Below are 26382 nucleotides of genomic sequence, written 5' to 3' on the forward strand. Positions count from 1 at the left end.
TTTCAAACTCTGTATTAGGTAAATCACCGATTTCTATGTTATTAACATCCGTTTCTGGAGATTTATATTGCTCTTTTGTTTGGAACACATCCCTCTGTTCTTCATTTTCCTTGACCCTCTGTGTTGGTTTCTGAGCATTAGGTAAAAAGCTGCCTCTCCAAGATTTGATAGACTGGTCTCATCTAGGAGGTGATCCTTGTCAATTAGACTGGCTCAAGCTCTGCTGCCTCTCAAAACTTAGAGATTGTCCAGGCCATCCATTGTCCTTCTTCTTAGTTGGCCCCCAGTGGTTAAAGGTATGTCAGGATGTGTCAATACCACAAGAGAAGGATCATAGCCACGGCCTAGATGTAAGCCAGACCTTCAGACAGCATCTGGGAAAATATGCAGTTAAGACCCTTCCATGGGAAAATTAAGAGATGAATGTTTTTGACTTCTTCTGGTGAGATCAGGAATATAGCCACAGAGATGGCTCTTGCAGAGAAAAAAAGGAGTTAAAAGATGAGTCTAAGGTTTTGGTGTAAGTAAAAGTGTAAGTAGCAATATCACTCATTAAAATGGGAATACTTAAGGAGGGGTACATTTGAGAACAAAATGTCTGACATATGATTTTGGCTTTATTAATTTTTAGACATCAGTTTTTATATGTAAAAGCAGCATCTTCTATCACCTGAAGAAAGTTGAGGGTTGAATAATTTGGGGGACAACCAAGCCACATGGCAAAAGACAAAGTCTAAATTGTACCTTATACCTGGATAAAGTCCAAATGAATCAGAGTTTAATCAAAAAAAGTGAAATCATAAAAGCATGATAAGAAATGATTAGGCAATTAGATCATAATTTTAAGTTAGAGAAAGTCTTTCTAAATGTGACAGATTTTATCTTTAAATTCCCAACACTGCCAAAAATCTCTGCTTTAGCAGATGCATTCAGCTTGGCTTCTAAACCTCCATTCTATACTTGACTTGTGCAGCTTAGGAATCCTTCACTGATTTGGGAAAAATTGAATTTAAAATTTTAGGCTCATTTGGCTGCAGTCCATGGCATCACAGAGTTGAGCATCACTGAATGACTGAACTAAAACTTAGAACATTAAAGCCAAAAATTAGAGAATACATATTCTTTACAAGCCATCTTGGAAAATTGCAAAAATGTACTATATGTTAGGATATAAAGTGAATACTAATAAATTTCACTAAATTATTTTTATGAACACTGCAACTGTGGAGTATAACATCTGTCCCCATGTGACCCAGAAGCCCAAACTGTGACCGCAGACAGCCTGGAAGCTCAGAGCATGGCATTTCTGAGCCATGTAACTTAGTTTACAGCCCTGTTCAGCAGCTGAATAGTCACAAGCAAGAAAATAAACCTGGACGTCTTACACCACAAACAAAAAGTTGACTCAGAGTGTATTAAAAACTGAAATATAAGACTTAAAATAATAAAACTCTTAGAAGAAAACAGAGGAAAGGCACCTTGGCAATGGTCTTGGCAATTATTTTTTGGATATGACACCAAATGCACAAGTAACAAAAGCAAGAATAAATAAATTGTACTACATCAAACTAAAAAGTTTCTGCATAGTAAAGAGTCAGCAAAAGAAAAATGCAACTTTTTTTCCCTAATAAAACATTAATATACATTTTAAAAGATGCTCAAACTCAATAATACTTAAGGAAATGTAAATTAAAACCACAAATAGCAATTCCTACCCTAAAGATAGGAGGAGAGAATGGCAAACCACTCCAGTATATTTGCTGTGAGAATCTCATGAACTGTATAAAAAGACAAAAAGATATGACACTGAAAGATGAGTCCCCTAGGTCAGAAGGTGTCCAGTTTGCTACTGGGGAAGAGTGGAGGACAACTACCAATAGCAGCAGAAAGAATGAAGCTGCTGGGCCAAAGCAGAAAACGATGTTCAGTTGTGGATGTGGCTGGTGATAAAAGTAAAATCTGATGCTGTAAAGAACAGTATTGCATAGGAACCTGGAATGTAGGTCCCTGAATCAAGGTAAATTGCACATGGACAAGTAGGGGATGGTAAGAATAAACATCAACATCTTAGGAATCAGTGAACTAATATGGACAGGAATAGGCGAATTTAATTCAGATGACCATTATATCTACTACTTTGGGCAAACATCCCTTAGAAGAAATGGAGTAGCCCTCACAATGAACAAAAAAGTCTGAAATGCAGTACTTGGGTGCAACCTCAAAAATGACAGAATGATCTCGGTTCGTTTCCAAGGCAAGCCATTCAACATCACAGTAATTCAAATCTATGCCCCTACCACTGATGCTGAAGAATCTGATCAGTTCTATGAAGACCTAGAAGACCTCCTAGAACTAACACAAAATAGGATGTTCTACTCATCACTGGAGACTGCAATGCAAAAGTAGGAAGTCAAGAGATACCTGCAGCAACAGACAAGTTTTGCCTTGGAGAACAAAATGAAGCAGGGCAAAGGCTAACTGAATTGTCATGAGTGAATGCACTGGTCATAGTAAACACACTTTTTCAGCAACACAAGAGACAACTTTACGCATGGACATCACCACATGGTCAATACAAAAATCAAGTTGATTACATTGTAGATGAAGCTGGAGAAGCAGTATATACAGTCATCAAAAACAAGACCTGGAGCTGACTGTGATGCAGATCATCAGCTCCTCATAGCAAAATTCAGTCTTAAACTAAAGAGACGGGAAAACCACTAGGCCAGCCACCGTTTGACTTAAATCAAATCCCCTATGAATATGCAGTGGAGGTGATGAATAGATTCTAGGGATTAGATCTAGTAAACAGTGTGCCTGAAGAACTATGGATAGAGGTCTGTAATATTGTATAGGAGGAAGCAAACAAAACCATCCCAAAGAAAAAGAAAAGCAAGAAGGAAAAGTGGTTATCTGAGGAAGCTTTACAAATAGCTGGAGAGAGAAGAGAAGTGAAAAGCAAGGAAGAAAGGGGAAAGCACATCCAACTAAATGCAGAATTCCCAAAAATAGCAAGGAGAGAGAAGGGCTTCTTCAATGAATGATGCATAAAAATACAGGAAAACAAAAGAAGGGGAAAGACTAGAGATATCTTCATGAAATTTGAAAATATCTAGGGAACATCTTTCCCAAAGAGGAAAATAATAAAGGACAGAAATGGTGGAGTTCTAGTAGATGCTGAGGAGATGAAGAAGAGATGGAAAGAATACACAGAAGAACTGTACAAAAAAGATCTTAGTGAACTGGATAACTATGATGGTGTGGTCAATCACCCAGAGCTAGACATTCAGGAGTGTGAAGTCAAGTGGGCTTTAGGAAACACTGCTGTTAGTAAAGCTAGTGGTTGCAATGGAATCCAACAGAGCTATTCAAAACACTAAAGGATAATGCTATCAAAATATTCCTTTCAATACATCAGCAAATCTGGAAGATCACTGGACTGAAAAAGGTCAATCCTCGTCTCAATTCCCAAGAAGGGTAGTACTAAAGAATGTGCTAACCATCGGACAATTGCACTCATCTCCCATGCTAGTAAGGTCATGATTAAAATCTTGCATTCTAGATGTCAGCATTATGTGAACCAAGAACTTCCAGATATCCAATCTGGGTTTAAAAAAGGCAGACACACCAGAGATCAAGTTGCTAACATTTGCTGGATCATAGAGAAAGCAAGGGAAACTCAGAAAAACATCTACCTCTGTTTCACCGACTATACTAAAGCCTTTGAGAGTGTTCAGTTCAGTCAGTTAGTCATGTCTGACTCTTTGGGACCCCGTGGACTTCAGCAGGCCAGGATTCCCTGTCCATCACCAACACTCATAACTTCTTCAAACTCATGTCCATTGATGACATCTAATCATCACATCCTCTGTTGTCCCCTTCTTTTCCTGCTTTCAATCTTTTGCAGCATCAGGAACTTTTCCAATGAGTTAGTTCTTCATATCAAATGGCCAAAGTTTTGGATTTTTAGCTTCAGCATCAGTCCTTCCAAAGGATATTCAAGAGTGATTTCCTTTAGGATTGACTGGTTTGATCTCCTTTCAGTGCAAGAGACTCTCAAGAGTCTTCTCCAACACCACAGTTCAAAAGCATCAGTTCTCTAGTGCTTAGGTTTCTATATAGTCCAACTCTAACATCCATATATGACTAATGGAAAAAGAAGTTAAATAAGCAGGGTGACAATATACAGCCTTGACATACTCCTTGACCAATTTGGAACCAGTCTGTTGTTCCATGTCTGGTCTAACTGTTATTTCTTGACCTGCATACAGATTTCTCAGGAGGCAGGTAAGGTGGTCTGGTATTCCCATCTCTTTAAGAATTGTTCACAGTTTGTTGTGATCAACACAGTCAAAGCTTTGGCATAGTCAATAAAGCAGAAGTGGATGTTTCTGTGAAACTCTCTTGCTTTTTCGATGATCCAACGGATGTTGGAAATTTGATCTCTTGCTCCTCTGCCTTTTCTAAATCCAGCTTGAACGTCTGGAAGTTCATGGTTCACGTACTGTTGAAGCCTGTCTTGGAGAATTTTGTGCATTATTTTGCTAGCGTATGAGATGAGTGCAATTGTGTGGTAGTCTGAACATTCTTTGGCATTGCCTTTCTTTGGGATTGGAATGAAAACTGACATTTTCCAGTCCAGTGACCACAAGACTGGCCAAAATTGCTGCCAAAATCAGTGCAGCACTTTTGTAGCATCTTCTTTTAGGACTTGAAATAGTTCAACTGGAATTCCATCAGCTCCACTAGCTTTGTTCATAGTGATGCTTCCAAAGGCCCACTTAACTTTACATTCCAGGAGGTCTGGCTCTAGGTGAGTGATCACACCATCATAATTATCTGGGTCATGAAGATCTTTTTAATATAGTTTTGTGTATTCTTGCCACCTTCTTAATATTTTTTGTTTCTGTTAGGTCCATACCATTTCTGTCCTTTATTGTGCCCATCTTTGCATCTAATGTTCCCTCGGTATCTCTAATTTTCTTGAGGAGATCTCTAGTCTTTCCCATTCTTTTGCTTTCCTCTATTTTTTTGTGTTGATCACTGAGGAATGATTTCTTATCTCTCTTTGTTATTCTTTGGAACTCTGCATTCAGATAGCTATATCTTTCCTTTTCTCCTTTGCCTTTCACTTCTCTTTTTTTCTCAGCTATTTGTAAGGCTTACTCAGACAACCATTTTGCCTTTTTGCATTACTCTTCTTGGGGTTGGTCTTCATCACTGCCTCCTGTACAATGCCATCTACCTCTGTTCATAGTTCTTTAGGCACTCTATCAGATCTAATCCCTTGAATCTGTTTGTCACTTCCACTGTACAATCATAAGGGACATGAATTAAGTCATACCTGAATGGTCTAATGGTTTTCCATACTTTCTTCAATTTAAGTCTGAATTTTGCAATAAGGAGTTTATAATCGGAGCCACAGTTAGTTCTTGGTCTTGTTTTTGCTGACTGTATACAGCTTCTCCATTTTTGGCTGCAAAGAATATAATCAATCTTATTTCTATTTTTTTCTTCACAATGCCTTTCATTATTAAAAAATTTAATTTATCTATTTTAATTGGAGGCTAATTACTTTACATTATTGTGATGGTTTTTGCCATACATTCACATGCATCAGCCATGGGTGCACATGTTTTCCCCATCCTGAACCCACCTCCCTCCCCATCCCATCCCTCAGGGTCATTCCAGTGCACCAGCCCTGAGCACCCTGTCTCATGCATTGAACCTGAACTGGCAATCTATTTCACATATGATAATATACATGTTTCAATGCTATTCTCTCAAATCATCCCACCCTCACCTTCTTTTACAGAGTCCAAAAGTCTGTTCTTTATTCCTGCATCTCTTTTGCTATCTTGCATATAGGGTCATCGTTACCATCTTTCTAAATTTCAGATATATGTGTTAATATACTGTATTGGTTCTTTCCTTTTTGACTTACTTCACTCTGCATAATAGGCTCCAGTTTCATCCATCTCATTAGAACAGATTAAAATGCATTCTTTTTAACTGCTGAGTAATATTCCATTGTGTATATGTTCTACGGCTCTTTTATCCATTCATTTGCTGATGGACATCTAGGTTGTTTCCATGTCCTGGCTATCGTAAACAGTGCTGTGATGAACATTGGGGTACATGTGTCTCTTTCAATTCTGGTTTCATTGGTGACTATGCCCAGCAGTGGGATTGCTGGGTCATACGGCAGTTCTATTTCCAGTTTTCAAGGAATCTCCACACTGCTCTCCATAGTGGCTGTACTAGTTTGCATTCCCACCAACAGTGTAAGAGGGTTCCCTTTTCTCCGCACCCTCTCCAGCATTTATTGTTTGTAGATTTTTGGATAACAGCCATTCTGACTGGCGTGAGGTGGTACCTCATTGTGGTTTTGATTTGCATTTTGCTGATAATAAGTGATGTTGAGCATCTTTTCATGTGTTTTTTAACCATCTGTATGTCATCTTTGGAGAAATGTCTGTTTAGTTCTTTGGCCCATTTTTTGATCTGGTTGCTTATTTTTCTGGAATTAAGCTGCATAAGCTGCCTTTATATTTTTGAGATTAATTCTTTGTCAATTGCTTCATTTGCTATTATATTCTCCCATTCTGAAGGCTGTCTTTTCATCTTGCTTATAGTTTCCTTCGTTGTGCAAAAGCTTTTAAGTTTAATTAGGTCCCGTTTATTTTATTTCCATTACTCTGGGAGGTGGGTCATAGAGAATCCTGCTGTGATTTATGTCAGAGAATGTTTTGCCTGTTTTCCTCTAGGAGTGTTATACTTTCTGGCCTTACATTTAGATCTTTAATCCATTTGAGATTATTTTTATGTATGGTGTTAGAAAGTGTTTGAGTTTCATTCTTTTACAAGTGGTTGACCAGTTTTCCCAGCACCACTTGTTAAAGAGATTGTCTTTTCTCCATTGTATATTCTTGCTTCCTTTGTCAAAGATAAGGTGTCCATCAGTTCAGTTCAGTTCAGTCACTCAGTTGTGTCTGACTCTTTGCAACCCCATGAATCGCAGCATGCCAGGCCTCCCTGTCCATCACTAACTCCCAGAGTTCACTCAAACTCATGTCCATCAACTCAGTGATGCCATCCAGCCATCTCATTCTCTCTCGTCCCCTTCTCCTCCTGCCCCCAATCCCTCCCAGCATCAGAGTCTTTTCCAATGTGCCAGGGTCCTGCCCCAGTGGATCCAGGGAATTCAAAGGGTGAATGGCGTAGGCAAGGAAAAAACTTATTTATTTAGAAATATAAAAGAATTTAAGAAGAAATAGTGTAGTAGGAAAATTTAGTGGAGAAAAGAGGCTGAATAACTTGGTTTATGTGGAAAGCCAATAAAGTTCCAGACAAGGAACTTGCACCATCTACGTTAGGCCACCAGCGTCCTCTTGAATAGTGGGGGGTGCCCACCTTGGGCTCCCTCAAGCGTGGATCTTAGAAGCCAGGGCAAGTAAGTAGATATGGCGAGCCTCCACGCTCCAGATGGAAATTCAGCCAGAAAAGGAGAATAGACCACACAGGGGGGAAACCAGTCCAGTGACTGGCCCATCCTCTATTGTCCAGAAAGGCCTTTTATACCTTTGTTTGTACATAGAGATCAATGGGTAATAAAAAGCTATGCAGCTTCAGCAGCCCTGACTCTTATCAAAACCAGGCTTTTCTCTCTGCATACCTAGTTGTATACACAAGTCTTCGGTGACTTACATCCTCTTCTGGCCAGAGAGCCAATTAGCATTTTACGGCCTTTTTCTTCTAATAAGGGTTTGTCAACCAGAAGACTTATTTATGTTGTCCTTCCCAAAGTCTGGTGACACTCTCAGAAAGCACTAAATAAAGTTACATTCTTACATAGCAAAGATGCAACAATTTATAACAATAAAAGGAGGACAGTGATTTATAACAAAGAAAAGTAATTAACTCAAAAGTCTAGTGTTGCCAACACCGAAACTACTATATTCCTATTTCTATATCCCAATTACATTGATTAATATCCTTCAGGTGCCTAAAAGATAAAGAATATGGAGGCCTGGCAGCAGTCATTGACTCAACAGTGAAAACCCATCACCACTATGATTTTTAGCTCTTTAGAAAAGACTCTGTATCTTTAAGATGTTTTAAGCTTTGTGCCTCTCACGGTTGGGGGCTGTAAGCAATCCACAAGTTGTAAAGCAGACCAGTCAGATAGGTTAGAAAGCCATCAAAGGGGTTAAGCCAAGACATCCTTTTTATATGCAGGAGACTGTTAACTGGAGCTCTGAATTAACTCTTTCCAGAGAAAAGGTGTTAATGTCAGAAGAGTATAGTATAGCAGAGAGTAAACAGACAGATTTTAGTTTTGGGGTAGATGCTCAGACAGAGGACCCCTCGAGACCTGACTCGCCTTACCCATCAGGCCTCTCCACCTGACCTTGTCATGGGTGGGATCTCCCGTGCTGGCTCCCGGCACCAATGAGTCAACTCTTCACATGCGGTGGCCAAAGTATCGGAGTTTCAGCTTTAGCATCAGTCCTTCCAAAGAACACCCAGGACTGATCTCCTTTAGAATGGACTGGTTGGATCTCCCTGCAGTCCAAGGGATGCAAGAGTCTTCTCCAACACCACAGTTCAAAAGCATCAATTCTTCAGCACTCAGCTTTCTTTATAGTCCAACTCTCACATCCATACATGACTGCTGGAAAAGCCATTGCTTTGATTAGAAGGACCTTTGTTGGCAAAGTAATGTCTCTGCTTTTTAATATGCTATCTAGCTTAGTCATAACATTCCTTCCAAGGAGTAAGCGTCTTTTAATTTCATGGCTACAATCACCATCTGCAGTGATTCTGGAGCCCAAAAAAATGAAGCCTGACACTGTTTCCCCATCTATTTCCCATGAAGTGATGGGACCGGATGCCATGATCTTCGTTTTCTGAATGTTGAGTTTTAAGCCAACTTTTTCACTCTCCTCTTTCACTTTCATCAAGAGACTTTTGAGTTCCTCTTCACTTTCTGCCATAAGGGTGGTGTCATCTGCATATCTGAGGTTATTGATATTTCTCCCAGCAATCTTGATTCCAGCTTCTGCTTCTTCCAGCCCAGCGTTTCTCATGATATACTCTGCATATGAGTTAAATAAGCAGGGTGACAATATACAGCCTCGACATACTCCTTTTCCTATTTGGAACCAGTCTGTTGTTCCATGTCCAGTTCTAACTGTTGCTTAGACACATTCAAGGTGTCCATAGATGTGTGGATTTATCTCTGGGCTTTCTATTTTGTTCCATCGATCTATATTTCTGTCTTTGTGTCAGTACCATACTCTCTTGATGACTGTAGCTTTGTAGTATAGTCTGACGTCAGACAGGTTGATTCCTCCTGTTCCATTCTTCTTTCTCAAGATTGTTTTGGCTATTGAGGTTTTTTTGTATTTCCATACAAATTGTGAAATTATTTGTTCTAGTTCTCTGAAAAATACCAGTGGCAGCTTGATAGGGATTGCATTGAATCTATAGATTGCTTTGATTAGTATACTCATTTTCACTATGTTAATTCTTCCAATCCATAAACATGGTATATTTCTCCATCTATTAGTGTCCTCTTTGATTTCTTTCACCAGTTTTTTATACTTTTTTATATATAGGTCTTTAGTTTCTTTAGGTAATATATTCCTAAGTATTTTCTTCTTTTCATTGCAATGGTGAGTGCAATTGTTTCCTTAATTTCTCTCTCTGTTTTCTCATTGTTAGTATATAGGAATGCAAGGGATTTCTGAGTGTTAATTTTATATCCTGCAACTTTACTGTATTCATTGATTATCTCTAGTAATTTTCTGGTGGAGTTTCTTTAGGGTTTTCTATGTAGAGGATAATGTCATCTGCAAACAGTGAGAGTTTTACTTCTTCTTTTCCAATCTGGATTCCTTTTATTTCTTTTTATTCTCTGATTGCTGCGGCTAAAACTTCCAAAACTATGTTGAATAGTAGTGGTGAGAGTGGGCACCCTTGTCTTGTTCCTGACTTTAGGGGACATGCTTTCATTTTTTCACCATAGAGGATAATGTTGTGGGTTTATCATATGTGGTTTTATTATGTTGAGGTATGTTCCTTCTATTCCTGCTTTCCAGAGGTTCTTTTTTTTTTAAATCATAAATTGATGTTGAATTTTGTCAAAGAATTTATCTGCATCTATTGAGATAATCATATGGATTTTATCTTTCAGTTTGTTAATGTGGTGTATCACATTGATTGATTTGCAAATATTGGAGAATCCTTGCATCCCTGGGATAAAGCCCACTTGGTCACGATGTATGGTCTTTTTAATATGTTGTTGGATTCTGTTTGCTAGAATTTTCTTAAGGATTTTTGCATCTATGTTCATCAGTGATATTGGCCTGTAGTTTTCATTTTTTGGGGGCATCATTGTCTGGTTTTGGTATTAGGGTGATGGTGGCCTCATAGAATGAGTTTGGAAGTTTACCTTCCTCTGCAATTTTCTGGAAAAGTTTGAGTAGGATAGGTGTTAGCTCTTCTCTAAATTTTTGGTAGAATTCAGCTATGAAGCCATCTGGTCCTGGGTTTTTGTTTGTTGGAAGATTTCTGATTACAGTTTTGATTTCTGTGCTTGTGATGGGTCTGTTAAGATTTTCTATTTCTTCCTGGTTCAGTTTTGGAAAGTTGTACTTTTCTAAGAATTTGTCCATTTTTTCCAAGTTGTCCATTTTATTTTCATATAGTTGCTTATAGTAGTCATATGATCCGTTGTATTTCTGTGTTGTCTGTTGTAATTTCTTCATTTTCATTTCTAATTTTGTTGATTTGATTTTTCTCCCTTTGTTTCTTGATGAATCTGGCTAATGGTTTGTCTATTTTATTTATCTTCTCAAAGAACCAGCTTTTAGCTTTGTTTTGCTGTGCTCTCCTTTGTTTCTTTTCCCTTTATTTCTGCTCTAATTTTTATGATTTCTTTCCTTCTACTAACCCTGGGGTTCATTTCTTGTATTTCTAGTTGCTTTAGGTGTAGAGTTAGGTTATTTACTTGATTTTTCTCCTGTTTCTTGAGGTAGGCTTGTGTTGCTATGAACTTCCCCCTTAGCACTGCTTTTACTGAATCCCATAGGTTTGGGGTTGTGTTTTCATTTTCATTCATTTCTATGCATATTTTGATTTCTTCTGTGATTTGTTGATTATTCAGAAGTGTGTTGTTCAGCTTCCATATGTTTGTATTTTTCATAGTTTTTTTTTCCCCCTGTAGTTGACAACCAATCTTACTGCATTGTGATTAGAAAAGATGCTTGAGATGATTTCAAATTTTTTTTGAATTTACCAAAGCTAGATTTATGGTTCAGGATGTGATCTATCCTGGAGAAAGTTCCATGTGAACTTGAGAAAAGGGTGAAATTCATTGTTTTAGGGTAAAATGTCCTGTAGATATCAATTAGATCTAACTGGTCCATTGTATCATTTAAAGTTTGTGTTTCCTTGCTAATTTTCTGTTTAGCTGATCTATCCATAGGTGTGAGTGGGGTATTAAAGTCTCCCACTATTATTGTGTTACTGTTAATTTCCCCTTTCATACTTGTTAGCATTTGCCTTAAATATTGCAGTGCTCCTATGTTGGGTGCATATATAATTATAATTTTTATATCTTCTTCTTGGATTGATCCTTTGATCATTATGTAGTGTCCTTCTTTGTCTTTTTTCACAGACTTTATTTCACAATGTGTTTTATCTGATATGAGTATTGCTACTCCTGCTTTTCTTTTGGTCTCTATTTGCGTGAAATATCTTTTTCCAGCCCTTCACTTTCAGTCTGTACGTGTCCCTTGTTTTCAGGTGGGTCTCTTGTAGACAGCATATATAGGGGTCTTGTTTTTCTATCCATTCAGACCGTCTTTGTCTTTTGGTTGGGGCTTCAACCCATTTACATTTAAAGCAATTATTGATAAGTATGATCCTGTTGCCATCTACTTTGTTGTTTTGGTTTCGAATCTAGAAAAGATCCTTTAGCGTTTGTTGGAGAGCTGGTTTGGTGTTGGTGAATTCTCCCAGCTTTTGCTTGCCTGTGAAGCTTTTGATTTCTCCTTCATATTTGAATGAGATCCTTGCTGGGTACAGTAATCTGGGTTGTAGATTTTTCTCTTTCATCACTTTAAGTATGTCCTGCCATTCCCTTCTGGCTTGAAGAGTTTCTATTGAAAGATCAGCTGTTATCCTTATGGGAATCCCCTCGTGTGTTATTTGTTGTTTTCCCCTTGCTGCTTTTAATATTTGTTCTTTGTGTTTGATCTTCATTAATTTGATTAATATGTGTCTTAGGGTGTTTTGCCTTGTGTTTATCCTGTTTGGGACTCTCTGGGTTTCTTGGACTGGGGTGATTCTTTCCTTCCCCATTTTAGGGAAGTTTTCAACTATTATCTCCTCAAGTATTCTCTCATGGTCTTTCTTTTTGTCTTCTTCTGGAACTCCTATGATTCGAATGTTGGGGCATTTGATGTTGTCCCAGAGGTCTCTGAGATTGTCCTCATTTCTTTTAATTCTTTTTTTCTTTTTCCCTTTCTGCTTCATTTATTTCCACCATTCTATCTTCCACCTCACTTATCGTATCTTCTGCCTCAGTTATTCTACAGTTGATTTCCTCTAGAGTGCTTTTGATCTCAGTTATTGCATTATGCATTATTCATTGACTCTTCTTTTATTTCTTCTAGGTCCTTGTTAAACTTTTCTTGCATCTTCTCAACCCTTGTCTCCAGACTATTTATCTGTAACTCCATTTTGTTTTCAAAATTTTAGATAATTTTTACTATCAGTATTCTGAATTCTTTTCCAGGTATACTCTATCTCCTCCTCTTTGGTTTGGTTTGGTGGGCTTTAATGTTCCTTTACCTGCTGAATATTTCTCTGTCTTTTCATCTTGTTTAGGTTTCTGTGTTTGGGTGGCCTTTCTGTATGCTGTAAGTTTGTGGTTTCTCTTTATTGTGGATGTTCCTCCCTGTGGGTGGGGTTGGATAAGTGGCTTGTCAAGGTTTCCTGCTTAGGGAAGCTTGCATTGGTGTTCTGTGGGTGGAGCTGGATCTCTTCTCTCTGGAGTGCAATGAAATGTCCAGTAGTGAGTTTTGAGGTGTCTATGGGTTTGGTGTGACTTTTGGCCGCCTGTATTTTAATGCTCAGGGTTATGTTCCTAAGTTGTTGCAGAATTAACTTGGTATGTCTGGCTCTGAAACTTGTTGGCTCTTGGATGGAGCTTGGTTTCAGTGTAGGTATGGAGGTTTTTGGATGAGCTTTTGTCAATTAATGTTCCCTGGAGTCAGGATTTTTCTGGTGTTCTCAAGTTTTGGATTTAAGCCTCCTGCTTCTGGCTTTCAGTCTTATTCTTACAGTAGCCTCAAGACTTCTCCATCCATACAACACTGATGATAAAACATCTAGGTTAATAGTGTAAAGATTCTCCACAGTGAGGGACACCCAGAGAGGTTCTGAGTTACATGGAGAAGAGAAGAGGGAGGTGGGAGATATAGGTGACCAGGAGGAGGAAGGGGGAATCAAAAGGAGAGAGAGCAGTCTAGCCAGTAATCAATCCCCTATTTGCTCTTTACACTCTGGAACACTCAGAGAGGTTTACAGAATTACACAGAGAAGAGAAGAGGGAGGAAGGAGATGGAAGAGACCAGGAGGAGAGGCAGGGGAGTCAAAAAGAGAGAGACAGATCCAGTAATCAGTTCCCTAAGTGTTCTCCACATCCTGGAACACCCAAAGAGATTCACAGAGTTAAGCAGAGAAGAGAAGGGGGAGGGAGGAGATAGAGATGACCTGGGGAGAAAAAGGAGAGTCAGAAGGGGAGAGAACAATCAAGCCAGTAATCACACTCTTAAGTAAAAATAGGTACTTAAGATTGGATTCTTAAAGGTACAAAATTGATAACAAATACCAAACAGCAAAGATTAAAAATCTCAGGTAGAGGAAGGCTTTCTTATCTCTCCTTGCTATTCTTTGGAACTCTGCATTCAAATAGGTATATCTTTTCTTTTCTCCTTTGCCTTTCCCATCTTGTGTTTTCATAGCCATTTGTAAGGCCTCCTCAGACAGCCATTTTGCTTTTTTTCATTTCTTTTTCTTGGGGATAGTCTTGATCCCTGTCTCCTGTACGATGTCATGAACCTCCGTCCATAGTTCATCAGGTACTTTGTCTATCAGATCTAGTTCCTTCAATCAATTCCATTGTATAGTCATTAGGAATTTGACTTAGGTCATACCTGAATGGTCTGAATGGTCTACTTTCTTCAATTTAAGTCTGAATTTGGCAATAAGGAGTTCATGATCTGAGCCACAGTCAGCTCCTGGTCTTGTTTTTGCTGACTGTATAAAGTTTCTCCATCTTTGGCTGCAAAGGATATAACCAATCTGATTTTGGTGTTGGCCATCTGATGATGTCCATGTGTAGAGACTTCTCTGAGGCATGTAATTTCAAGTACTGTGTATCTTCCATTTCCTCTTCCTATGACACCCACTTTTTGTTGATATTCCACACCTCTATAGAATCTCACTGAATTCTACTCACCTCCAGTTTTATCAACCACAGACTATCACCTATGGGTCCCTGAGTAGTTTACATATTTTCTTTTAAAACATTTTTTTTAAAATTGGAGTGTAATTTCTTTACTGTGTTGTGTTAGTTTCTGCTGTAGAGCAATGTGAATCAGCTATAAATATACATATATCTCCTTCCTCTTGAATGTCCCTCATACCCCTATCATCACAAGCTGAGCCCCCTAGTTTCATAAACACAAAGCAGTAATAGGCTATGCGTATTAGGCAACCAGAGGTTACAGAGATTTTCCAAGACAGTTGCCATTTCAAGTATCCTATTCTATTTCCCAAAAGTACACTTGTCAGACTATGTGTTCTGGTTTAGGGGTTAGAAATTATATTTAGTCCAGCTAAGATGTCCAGCCCAGACAGACCAGATTTTTATAACCTTGGTAATGTTAACAAATCAGAAGCTGTAGAAACTTTCATTCCAAAGCTTCAGAGGACAAACTGCTGATCCTGAGGCATCATGGATCAAGTCACATACTGCCTAAGAAAACTTCTCTGAAAATGGTGGCCTAGTAGGATAAACTCAAAAATCCTGGTCTGATCCTTATGGACATTTCAGCTTATGAAGACTTTGACAGCACTCCCAGAAGAGTCTGTGGCTCCCTGCTTCTCTGCACGTTAACATTGTTCTGTATGAGATTATAGCACTTACTGCAGTTGTTTCAGTTCAGTTCAGTTGCTCAGTTGTGTCCAACTCTTTGCGGCCCCATGGACCGTAACACACTAGGCTTCCCTGTCCATCACCAACTCTCAGAGCTGCATTTCTTTAATATACACTTATTTACTCTATGTGCCAGGTCCTATTCTAGTTGCTAAGTCACTTCAGTCGTGTTAGACTCTGTGAGACCCCGTGCGACCCCATAGATGGCAGCCCACCAGGCTCCCCCGTCCCTGGGATTCTCCAGGCAAGAAAACCGGAGTGGGTTGCCATTTCCTTCTCCAGTGCATGAAAGTGAAAAGTGAAAGGGAATTCACTCAGTCATGTCCGACTCGTAGCGACCCCATGGACTGCAGCCTACCAGGCTCCTCCATCCATGGGATTTTCCAGGCAAGAGTACTGGAGTGGGGTGCCATTGCCTTCTCTGCCTATGCTAGTTAGGAATACAAATATGGGTTAAACCTAGACCCTGCTCTCTTAAGGGCCTGGGATCTAGATGGGGGGGTATATGCATTAATAGAGTTCCCAAAGGTAACATGTGACATGATAGCAATCATGAATGTAGAATCCTAGAAGACAGAGCTCCCAGCTTGGTATGGTAGAGCACGGTGGGTGAATTTGATCATATATTCATACCACATGGTCACTATCTTTTATCTTCTACATGAATGAACTCATCAAAGAGGTCTACACTGCACACAACCACATCCATCCTCTTAATTCCTAATGCCTTCTCCCCATCTCTACCCAACTGAGCCATTTTTAAGACTCAGCTTGAGGGCCACTTAAGAGTGGTATTCTGACCACACCTTCTACAAAGTAAGATTAACTCCCTTTGCTTAATATTTTCTCTCTAAAACATTGATATTGATAATAAAATAATTTTTGATAGGCATTTTGCGCAGCTCTTTCTGTCCATTATCATAATAGTCTCAAGAAATAAACAGGAGGTATCTGTTAACATTCCATTTTTGAAAATGAGAGAAGAGACTTTGTAACTTGCCCAAGACTGCAGTATTTCTTATATTCATGTAAACTATGAACTCTATGACTTATTTAGTTGTGTAACCCAAGGAACGTAGAATAGGACCATGCCTATGATAAATTATAATCTTAAGAGATGTTTGTGGAAAAATTAATGATTGAGTGCTAGACAAAAGTGAAGCTCAATTCACCTTCATAGTAACTTTGTGAGGTGGGTGTGGGGAAATTGACAGGATGGTGCCAGTCATGCTCTCTCACCCCATGTTCTCATGTCCTCTTGCTCCATGTTCTGTAAACAGTGACTTTGCACAGTGATGCAATGACTGAGATCATTTGTAGCCCTGTGTATGTGCATCACAAGGTACCCGCTTGGCTGCGGACTGCTGTGTACAGTTCACCTGCATGAGCATCACCGTGAAAGCCCTGGCTGCTGCTGCTTTGGGCTATATCGGAGTGACACCATGTTTGTGTTATATGAGGTTATGTTGTGGCTCCATTGTGATTATGTTGTGACTGCTGCTATGGTTGCTGAGTCAGCCAGGAGAGATGCTGTATTATGGCTGCCATGCCAGCCAGGAGAGAATAAATGTGTCTGCAGTTCCTATGGCTCCTTGAGTCTCCTTCCAGTCTCTTAGCTCATGCCTTGCCTACCCTGGGTTCAGGGAACAGTGCGGACAGTGTGAACAGGGAGACAATTGGTCCTGTGAGCAGGATCAGCAATACAGTAGGAAAAGCACATGCTATTATCCCCACTTTACAGTTTAGGGAGATTAAGTAATCTGCTCAAGTCTCACAAGCATAAAAGACCAGACATCCATGTCAGGACTCCTAGCCCAAGACCTGTATCCCACCATTCCTTCATCCTGTTAAAGCAAGCAGATGCCTTTTCATCATGACTTCACATGTCCAAAAGCAGAATAAAGTTATGCCAACACTAAAAAATCAAGCTGAGTTCCAAGATTTCATTATTTGTGGTCTCCTACCCCCAAAACATTGAAAGTTATATTACTTAATCACAAATATTCATCAGTCACTCACTGCTCTCAGTTCTGGGCTGTTAAGAAATAGTCCTGGCTGAAAAGGATTTCCCTGGTGTAGAGCAAATGGCATCTGATCAAAACTCCTTTTGGTCCCTATATCTGTGAGTCTGCTTCTTTTTTGTTATATTTACTAGTTGTATTTTTTAGATTCAACATATAAATGTGGTAGAGAACCCACTGACCAATGCAGGAGACATGGGCTCAATCCTCAGTCTGGAAGACCCCCTGTAGAAGGAAATGGCAACCCACTCCAGTATTGTTGCCTGGAGAAATCCATGGACAGAGGAATCTGGTAGACCACAGTCCATGGGGGTCACAAAAAGTTGGACAGGACTGAGCAACTGAGCATGCAAAGAGCAGGTCCTTCTTGGGACCTGCTATTAATATATTCAGTATTTTACAATGAACCATAATGGAAAAGAAAAAATAAAAACAAAAATTACTTAATTCTCACATGAGACCTATGAACGACAAAGCAAAGAAATGAAAAGAAATAAAAAGTGGTGAAAACCCTTAAAATAACATATAAATGATATCAAACAGTATTTGTCTTTGTTTGACTTATTTCACTTAATGCAAGGTCCTTCAAGTCTGTTCGTTTTGCTGAAAACGGCAAAGTTTCATCGATTTTTATGGCTGAATAGTATTCCATTGTCTATAACAATCTTTATTCCTTCACCTGTTGATAAACACTAAAAATATTGTAAACTAGTGAGTATAACAAAAAAGAAGTACAGTTACAGATATAGAAAACAAACTAGTTGTCACCAGTGGGGAGAGAGGTAGGGGTAGGGGGAGAGAGGAGGGGGAGGGGCAATATAAGAATAGAGGATTTAAAAGGTACAAGATACTTTGTGTAAATTAAGCTACAAGGATATATTGTACACCATAGGGAATGCAACAAATGTTTTATAATAACTTTAATTGGAGTCTTTCCTTTAAAAATTGTGAATCACTGTATTGTACACCTGTAATATAATATTATACATCAACTCCATTTCAGTGTAAAAAAAAACTCCTTTTGGGTTTTTCAGTTATTGATGGGTCATTACTAAAGGATGGAAAATAAATTTTTACAAAATAAAAAATAAATTTAGAAAATAAATTTTTACCACTTTTAATAGACTTTTAATAAGTAATAATTGATTACTGTTTCCTTAAGTTAGAGAGATCAAACTCTTCAAGCAGGGGAGGAAGAACATTTTTTTTTTTTACTTTATTTCTTTATTTTTTTTTTTTAGTTTTTTATTTTTTAAATTTTATAATCTTTAATTCTTACATGCGTTCCCAAACATGAACCCCCCTCCCACCTCCCTCCCCATAACATCTCTCTGGGTCATCCCCATGCACCAGCCCCAAGCATGCTGTATCCTGCGTCAGACATAGACTGGCGATTCAATTCTTACATGATAGTATACATGTTAGAATGCCATTCTCCCAAATCATCCCACCCTCTCCCTCTCCCTCTGAGTCCAAAAGTCCGCTATACACATCTGTGTCTTTTTTCCTGTCTTGCATACAGGGTCGTCATTGCCATCTTCCTAAATTCCATATATATGTGTTAGTATACTGTATTGGTGTTTTTCTTTCTGGCTTACTTCACTCTGTATAATCGGCTCCAGTTTCATCCATCTCATCAGAACTGATTCAAATGAATTCTTTTTAACGGCTGAGTAATACTCCATTGTGTATATGTACCACAGCTTTCTTATCCATTCATCTGCTGATGGACATCTAGGTTGTTTCCATGTCCTGGCTATTATAAACAGTGCTGCAATGAACATTGGGGTACATGTGTCTCTTTCAATTCTGGTTTCCTCGGTGTGTATGCCCAGCAGTGGGATTACTGGGTCATAAGGTAGTTCTATTTGCAATTTTTTAAGGAATCTCCACACTGTTCTCCATAGTGGCTGTACTAGTTTGCATTCCCACCAACAGTGTAGGAGGGTTCCCTTTTCTCCACACCCTCTCCAGCATTTATTGCTTGCGGATTTTTGGATCGCAGACATTCTGACTGGTGTGAAGTGGTACCTCATTGTGGTTTTGATTTGCATTTCTCTGATAATGAGTGATGTTGAGCATCTTTTCATGTGTTTGTTAGCCATTTGTATGTCTTCTTTGGAGAAATGTCTATTTAGTTCTTTGGCCCATTTTTTGATTGGGTCGTTTATTTTTCTGGAATTGAGCTGCATAAGTTGCTTGTATATTTTTGAGATTAGTTGTTTGTCAGTTGCTTCATTTGCTATTATTTTCTCCCATTCAGAAGGCTGTCTTTTCACCTTGCTTATATTTTCCTTTGTTGTGCAGAAGCTTTTAATTTTAATTGGATCCCATTTGTTTATTTTTGCTTTTATTTCCAGAATTCTGGGAGGTGGATCATAGAGGATCCTGCTGAGATTTATGTCAGAGAGAGTTTTGCCTATGTTCTCCTCTAGGAGTTTTATAGTTTCTGGTCTTACATTTAGATCTTTAATCCATTTTGAGTTTATTTTTGTGTGCGGTGTTAGAAAGTGATCTAGTTTCATTCTTTAACAAGTGGTTGACCAGTTTTCCCAGCACCACTTGTTAAAGAGATTGTCTTTACTCCATTGTATATTCTTGCCTCCTTTGTCAAAGATAAGGTGTCCATATGTGTGTGGATTTATCTCTGGGCTTTCTATTTTGTTCCATTGATCTATATGTCTGTCTTTGTGCCAGTACCATACTGTCTTGATGACTGTGGCTTTGTAGTAGAGCCTGAAGTCAGGCAAGTTGATTCCTCCAGCTCCATTCTTCTTTCTCAAGACTGCTTTGGCTATTCGAGGTTATTTGTATTTCCATACAAATCTTGAAATTATTTGTTCTAGTTCTGTGAAAAATGTGGCTGGTAGCTTGATAGGGATTGCATTGAATTTGTAAATTGCTTTGGGTAGTACACTCATTTTCACTATATTGATTCTTCCAATCCATGAACATGGTATATTTCTCCATCAATTAGTGTCCTCTTTGATTTCTTTCATCAGTGTTTTATAGTTTTCTATATATAGGTCTTTAGTTTCTTTAGGTAGATATATTCCTAAGTATTTTATTCTTTTCGTTGCAATGATGAATGGAATTGTTTCCTTAATTTCTTTTTCTACTTTCTCATTATTCGTGTATAGGAATGCAAGGGATTTCTGTGTGTTGATTTTATATCCTGCAACTTTACTATATTCATTGATTAGCTCTAGTAATTTCATGGTGGAGTCTTTAGGGTTTTCCATGTAGAGGATCATGTCATCTGCAAACAGTGAGAGTTCTACTTCTTCTTTTCCAATTTGGATTCCTTTTATTTCTTTTTCTGCTCTGATTGCTGTGGCCAAAACTTCCAGAACTATGTTGAATAGTAGTGGTGAAAGTGGACACCCTTGTCTTGTTCCTGACTTTAGGGGAAATGCTTTCAATTTTTCACCATTGAGGATAATGTTTGCTGTGGGTTTGTCATAGATAGCTTTTATTATGTTGAGGTATGTTCCTTCTATTCCTGCTTTCTGGAGAGTTTTTATCATAAATGGATGTTGAATTTTGTCAAAGGCCTTCTCTGCATCTATTGAGATAATCATATGGTCTTTATTTTTCAATTTGTTAATGTGGTGAATTACATTGATTGATTTGTGGATATTGAAGAATCCTTGCATCCCTGGGATAAAGCCCACTTGGTCATGGTGTATGATCTTTTTAATGTGTTGTTGGATTCTGATTGCTAGAATTTTGTTGAGGATTTTTGCATCTATGTTCATCAGTGATATTGGCCTGTAGTTTTCTTTTTTTGTGACATCTTTGTCAGGTTTTGGTATTAGGGTAATGGTGGCCTCATAGAATGAGTATGGACGTTTACCTTCCTCTGCAATTTTCTGGAAGAGTTTGAGGAGGATAGGTGTTAGCTCTTCTCGAAATTTTTGGTAGAATTCAGCTGTGAAGCCGTCTGGACCTGGGCTTTTGTTTGCTGGAAGATTTCTGATTACAGTTTCAATTTCCGTGCTTGTGATGGGTCTGTTAATATTTTCTATTTCTTCCTGGTTGAGTTTTGGAAAATTGCACTTTTCTAAGAATTTGTCCATTTCTTCCACGTTGTCCATTTTATTGGCATACAACTGCTGATAGTAGTCTCTTATGATCCTTTGTATTTCTGTGTTGTTTGTTGTGATCTCTCCATTTTCATTTCTAATTTTATTGATTTGATTTTTCTCTCTTTGCTTCTTGATGAGTCTGGCTAATGGTTTGTCAATTTTATTTATCCTTTCAAAGAATCAGCTTTTGGCTTTGTTGATTTTTGCTATGGTCTCTTTTGTTTCTTTTGCATTTATTTCTGCCCTAATTTTTAAGATTTCTTTCCTTCTACTAACTCTGGGGTTCTCCAATTCTTCTTTTTCTAGTTTCTTTAGTTGTAGAGTTAGGTTATTTATTTGACTTTTTTCTTGTTTCTTGAGGTATGCCTGTATTGCTATGAACTTTCCTCTTAGCACTGCTTTTATAGTGTCCCACAGGTTTTGGGTTGTTGTGTTTTCATTTTCATAGTTTGTATGCATATTTTGATTTCTTTTTTGATTTCTTCTGTGATTTGTTGGTTATTCAGAAGTGTGTTGTTCAACCTCCATATGTTGGAATTTTTAATAGTTTTTCTCCTGTAATTGAGATCTAATCTTACTGCATTATGGTCAGAAAAGATGCTTGGAATGATTTCGATTTTTTTGAATTTATCAAGTTTAGATTTATGGCCCAGGATGTGATCTATCCTGGAGAAGGTTCCATGAGCATTTGAAAAAAAGGTGAAATTCATTGTTTTGGGGTGAAATGTCCTATAGATATCAATTAGGTCTAATTGATCTAATGTATCATTTAAAGTTTGCGTTTCTTTGTTAATTTTCTGTTTAGTTGATCTGTCCATAGGTGTGAGTGGGGTATTAAAATCTCCCACTATTATTGTGTTATTGTTGACTTCCCCTTTCATACTTGTTAGCATTTGTCTTACATATTGTGGTGCTCCTATATTGGGTGCATATATATTTATAATTGTTATATCTTCTTCTTGGATTGTTCCTTTGATCATTATGTAGTGGCCTTCTTTGTCTCTTTTCACAGCCTTTGTTTTAAAGTCTATTTTATCGGATATGAGTATTGCCACTCCTGCTTTCTTTTGGTCTCTATTTGCGTGGAATATCTTTTTCCAGCCCTTCACTTTCAGTCTGTATGTGTCCCTTGTTTTGAGGTGGGTCTCTTGTAAGCAGCATATAGAGGGGTCTTGTTTTTGTATCCATTCGGCCAGTCTTTGTCTTTTGGTTGGGGCGTTCAACCCATTTACGTTTAAGGTAATTATTGATATGTATGATTCCATTACCATTTCCTTTATTGTTTTGGGTTTGGGTTTATACACCCTTTTCGTGTTTCCTGTCTAGAGAATATCCTTTAGAATTTGTTGGAGAGCTGGTTTGGTGGTGCTGAATTCTCTCAGCTTTTGCTTGTCTGTAAAGCTTTTGATTTCTCCTTCGTATCTGAATGAGATCCTTGCTAGGTACAGTAATCTGGGCTGTAGGTTATTGTCTTTCATCACTTTAAGTATGTCTTGCCATTCCCTCCTGGCCTGAAGAGTTTCTATTGAAAGATCAGCTGTTATCCTTATGGGAATCCCCTTGTGTGTTATTTGTTGTTTTCCCCTTGCTGCTTTTAATATTTGTTCTTTGTGTTTGATCTTTGTTAATTTGATTAATATGTGTCTTGGGGTGTTTCGCCTTGGGTTTATCCTATTTCGCCTTGGGTTTATCTCTGTGTTTCTTGGACTTGGGTGATTATTTCCTTCCCCATTTTAGGGAAGTTTTCAACTATTATCTCCTCAAGGATTTTCTCATGATCTTTCTTTCTGTCTTCTTCTTCTGGGACTCCTATAATTCGAATGTTGGAGCGTTTAATATTGTCCTGGAGGTCTCTGAGATTGTCCTCATTTCTTTTAATTCGTTTTTCTTGTTTCTTCTCTGATTCATTTATTTCTACCATTCTATCTTCTATTTCACTAATCCTATCTTCTGCCTCCGTTATTCTACTATTTGTTGCCTCCAGAGTGTTTCTGATCTCATTTATTGCATTATTCATTATATTTTGACTCTTTTTTATTTCTTCTAGGTCCTTGTTAAACCTTTCTTGCATCTTCTCAATCCTTGTCTCTAGACTACTTATCTGTGATTCCATTTTGATTTCAAGATTTTGGATCATTTTCACTATCAATATTCGGAATTCCTTCTCTGGTAGATTCCCTACTTCTTCCTCTTTTGTTTGGTTTGGTGGGCAACTCTCCTGTTCCTTTACCTGCTGAGTATTCCTCTGTCTCTTCATCTTGGTTATATTGCTGCGTTTGGGGTGGCCTTTTTATATTCTGGTAATTTGTGGAGTTCTCTTTATTATGGAGCTTCCTCACTTTGGGTGGGGTTCTATCAGTGGTTTGTCAAGGTTTCCTGGTTAGGGAGGCTTGTGTTGGAGTTTTGGTGGGTGGAGCTGGGTTTCTTCTCTCTGGAGTGCAGTGGAGTGACCCGTAATGGGTTATGAGACATCAAAGGTTTTGGGATAATTTTGAGCTGCCTGTATATTGAAGCTCAGGGGAGTGTTCCTGTGTTGCTGGAGAATTTGCGTGGTATGTCTTGTTTTGGAACTTGTTGGCCCTTGGGTGGAGCTTGGTTTCGGTGTAGGTATGAAGGCATTTAATTAGCTCCTATTGCTTAATGTTCCCTGAATTCAAGAGTTCTCTAATGTTTTCAGGCTTTGAATTTAAGCCTCCTGCTTCTGGTTTTCAGTTTTATTTTTACAGTAGCCTCTAGACTTCTCCATCTATACAGCACTGATGATAAAACATCTAGGTTAAAGATGAAAAGTTTCTCCACATTGAGGGATACTCAGAGAGGTTCACTGAGTTACAAGGAGAAGAGAAGATGGAGGGGATAGTTAGAGGTAACTGGAATGAGATGCGGTGAGATCAAAAGAGGAGAGAGCAAGCTAGCCAGTAGTCACTTCCTTATGTGCGCTCTATAGTCTGGACCGCTCAGAGGTATTTACAGAGTTATACGGGGCAGAGGAGAGGGAGGAAGTAGACAGAGGTGACCAGGAGGATAAGAGAGAGGAATGAGTAGGAGAGAGACAAATCCTGCCAGTAACCAGTTCCTTAGGTGTTCTCCACCGTCTGGAACACACAGAGATTCACAGAGTTGGATAGAGAAGAGATGGGGGAGAAAAGAGACAGAGGCCACCTGGTGGAGAAAAAGGAGAGTCCAGAGGAGGAGAGAGTGGTCAAGCCAGTAATCTTGCTCTCAGGTAAACTTGGGTAGTGAAGTTTGGGTTTTTAAATGTACAAAATTGACAACAAAAACCTAAGAGCAAAGATTAAAAATCTGTTTTTGAAGACAATGGTCTGCTTTTCTGGTTGCCTGATGTCCTCTGCCAGCCTACAGAAGTTGTTTTGTGGAGTTTGCTTGGCGTTGAAATGTTCTTTTGAGGAATTTGTGAGGGAGAAAGTGGTCTTCCCGTCCTATTCCTCCGCCATCTTTCCCTCCTCCAGGGGTGGAAGAACATTTTTTATTAGTGAGAAGTCTCAAGCAAATTTTGATGTTCAAGGTCTGTGACTTCATCATTCATGATGATGGGGAAACAGTGGAAACAGTGACAGACTTTATTTTGGGGGGCTCCAAAATCACTGGAGATGGTGACTGCAGCTATGAAATTAAAAGATGCTTACTCCATGGAAGAAAAGTTATGACCAACATAGACAGCATATTAAAAAGCAGAGACATTATTTTGCCAACAAAGGTCCATCTAGTCAAGGTTATGGTTTTTCCAGTAGTCATGTATGGATGTGAGAGTTGGACTATAAAGAAAGCTGAGCACCGAAGAATTGATGCTTTTGAACTGCGGTGTTGGAGAAGACTTGAGAGTCCCTTGGACTGCAAGGAAATCCAACCAGTCCATCCTAAAGGAAATCAGTCATGACTGTTCATTGGAAGGACTGATGTTGAAGATGAAACTCCAATATTTTGGCCACCTGATGCGAAGAGCTGACTCATTTGTAAAGACCCTTGTGCTGAGAAAGATTGAAGGTGGGAGGAGAAGGGGACAACAGAGGGTGAGGTGGTTGGATGGCATCACCAACTCAATGGACATGAGTTTGAGTAAACTCTGGGAGTTGGTGATGGACAGGGAGGCCTGGCATGCTGTAGTTCATGGGGTTGCAAAAAGTCAGACATGACTGAGTGACTGAACTGAAGAAGTCAAAGAGATAATCTAGGCATTCTTCAGGATAAATCAACCTGATTTGAAGTTAAAAGGAGGGAGAAGAAAACTAAAGAAGAAAGGAAAAGGGAAACACCAAGCTCGGTATTGACAGCTATCATCTATCCCAATGTAGTCCCTTTCTAGCTGTGTGACCACAAACTTATTACTGACTCTCCTTGACTATTATTAGTTCCTCATAGAAAAAAGTGGAGTAAAAGTTCTGATATCATAAAATCATATATATATTCACCAACAATATAAGAAAATTAAATTTGAAGTAAGATGAAAGTTGCATTATATTGTATTTTCCAAACTTTTTATTGAAATATAGTTTATTTACAAAGGTATGTTAGTTTTAGGTGTATAGCAAAGTGATTTAGTTATATTCTTTTCCCTTATGGGATATTACAAAATATTGAGTATAGTTCCTTGTGCTATACAATGATTCCTGTTGGTGATCTAGCAGTGTGCAACCTTCTAATTTCTCCTTGCCCACCCCTTTCCCCTTTGGTAACCATAAGTTTGGTTTCTATGTCTATGGGTCTATTTCTGCTTTGTAAATAAGTTCAATTGTATCATTTTTTAAAAAATTACACATATAAGTGATATCCTATGATATTTGTCTTTCTCCATCTGGCTTACTTCACATAGTATGATAATCTCTAGGTCCATTCATATAGCTGCAAATGGCATTATTTCATTCATTTCATGACTGAGTAATATTCCATTGTGTGTGTGTGTATATATATATATATATACACACACAATGAAATATGTATATTAACATATTTATCATATTTTCTGTATCCATTCATCTGTTGATGGACATTTAATTTGGAAAATTGCATGATAGAAATTAAA

General features: G+C 38.4%; 1 pseudogene; it reads left to right on the forward strand.

The window, feature by feature from the left end:
• Nucleotides 1-3185: 3185 nt before the first annotated feature.
• LOC138438960 (cysteine sulfinic acid decarboxylase pseudogene) overlaps nt 3186-26382 on the forward strand; it is a 28243-nt pseudogene continuing 5046 nt past the window's right edge.

Source organism: Ovis canadensis, chromosome 1 (genome assembly GCF_042477335.2).
Source record: "Ovis canadensis isolate MfBH-ARS-UI-01 breed Bighorn chromosome 1, ARS-UI_OviCan_v2, whole genome shotgun sequence".
NCBI classification, from domain to species: Eukaryota; Metazoa; Chordata; class Mammalia; order Artiodactyla; family Bovidae; genus Ovis; species Ovis canadensis.